The sequence below is a fragment of the Nanorana parkeri genome, unplaced genomic scaffold (assembly GCF_000935625.1).
Source record: "Nanorana parkeri isolate BGI_ZX_2015 unplaced genomic scaffold, ASM93562v1 scaffold103, whole genome shotgun sequence".
In the NCBI taxonomy this organism is placed as follows: Eukaryota; Metazoa; Chordata; class Amphibia; order Anura; family Dicroglossidae; genus Nanorana; species Nanorana parkeri.
In genome coordinates, this window is record NW_017306371.1 from 1,228,239 (window position 1) to 1,230,015 (window position 1,777).

A 1,777-nucleotide genomic window follows, 5' to 3' on the forward strand; every position below is an offset into this window, starting at 1 on the left:
GGGGAGATATCATGAGCTCAGTTTTTAAAAGGTTGAGTTTTAAGAAGTGTTGTAACATCCAGACTGGTATGTCAGTTAGCTTATTAGTGACAGGCAAGGACACTGAGGTGGTGAGTTGTGGAGTAGAAAGATATATTTGAGTGTAGTCCGCATAGAGATGGTATGGGAAACCATGTGAGGTTATTAACTGACCGAGAGAGAGGAGGAAGATAGTGAAGAGGAGGGGTCCAAGGACTGAGCCTTGGGGGACCCCTACAGGAAGAGGAGGGGAGGAGTTGATTTGTAGGTGACAACTAACGGATCGCTAAAGGTCCCCACACACCTTACAATAATCGTACGATAATCGCGGGAAATCCCGCGATCGTACGATTATCGTAAGGTGTGTGGAAGCCGTGCGACCTCTACTAGATGGTTGTAAGGTGTGTGCCCAGCCTTAGATAGGTAGGAGGAGAACCATGAGAGAGCAGAGACTTGTAGGCCAGTATGTCAAAGGTTAAGGCTGTATGATCATCTCCAAGCAGCTTGATCTCCTCAGACAAGTCTCTCCTTTGCTTTCTCTGGTCCATGTTAAGTGTAGTGCACACGATGATACCAAACAGCAGAGTAACTAATTTTCTCCATTTAAAGAAAAACTTCACGTAAAAAAAAAAGACAAAATTGTACAGAAATCTAGCATATACAGTATTATTACTACACAAGCCATTTAGCAGGTATTTAAATGTCAGTAAAAATTAATTTCCATTTAAAACTGCAGCCGCTGTAACCAGGGCCGGCCTTAGGGGTGTGCGAGCAGTGCGGCCGCACAGGGTGCCATGGCAACAAGGGCGCCGTGCGGCCGACACAGCTCGTCCTGGGGGCGGCTTCTCTCCCCCTCACCGCTGGCCATAGGTTACTGGGGGGTGTGGCCACTAAAGGGTGTGGCCACGGAGGGGTGTGGTCACTGAGGGGCGCTGTAAAGCTTTCTCGCACAGGGCGCCTAAAGGTCTAAGGCCGGCCCTGGCTGTAACGTTCTAAAACTTTCAAATAATTCAATGCAATATGGTGACCTGGAGGTGTTCTGTACACAGTTGGTGTCCTGAACGCTCCCAGAAATGCCATTTCCTGCTTCTGTGATTGGCTGTCTGATTTTGCAGACGTTTGCACTAAGATCAAAAAGTTTAGGCGTGGTTCACACTGAGCTTTCTATAGCCTTTTTCTACCCTAAAAAAAAGCTCAAAAAATATGCCCCCCCCAAAATAATCCCATTTATTTCTATGGCCCTGTTCACATCTGAGTGTTTTGTCGCAATAAGCAAAATGTCTGTTGCTGGAAAAAGTACATTAACTTTTTTTTTGGGCACATTACAGCTCGGTTTGGCCCTATAGACTCAATAGGAAACACTTGAAAACACGTTTGCTGTGTTTTTGAGCATGTTTTAGCTCAGTAACATTAATGTGCTACAATCTGCTCATAAAAATGCGTGACTTAATTAATTAAAAACGTGCAAAAAGTGCACAATAATTTGCCTATAAACGCGCAAAAACAATGTAGCCTAGATGTGAACGGGGGGCTAAAACTGGCCATGAACCTATAAACTATCTGCAGATTTTCTATGGTCAGATGGAAAAAGTGCACCAGATTTCTCCATCTACACTAAACTGTGTTGATGGAGGAATCTCCCACTGTGCCAAGCTTCAGTATCTTGCTAGTCGGCCCCGCTGGCTCTCAAATACCTGAACAATATCTGCATCCAATCCCTGGCATAGCAATTTAATTTTTGGTGACAATGGTGAGATAC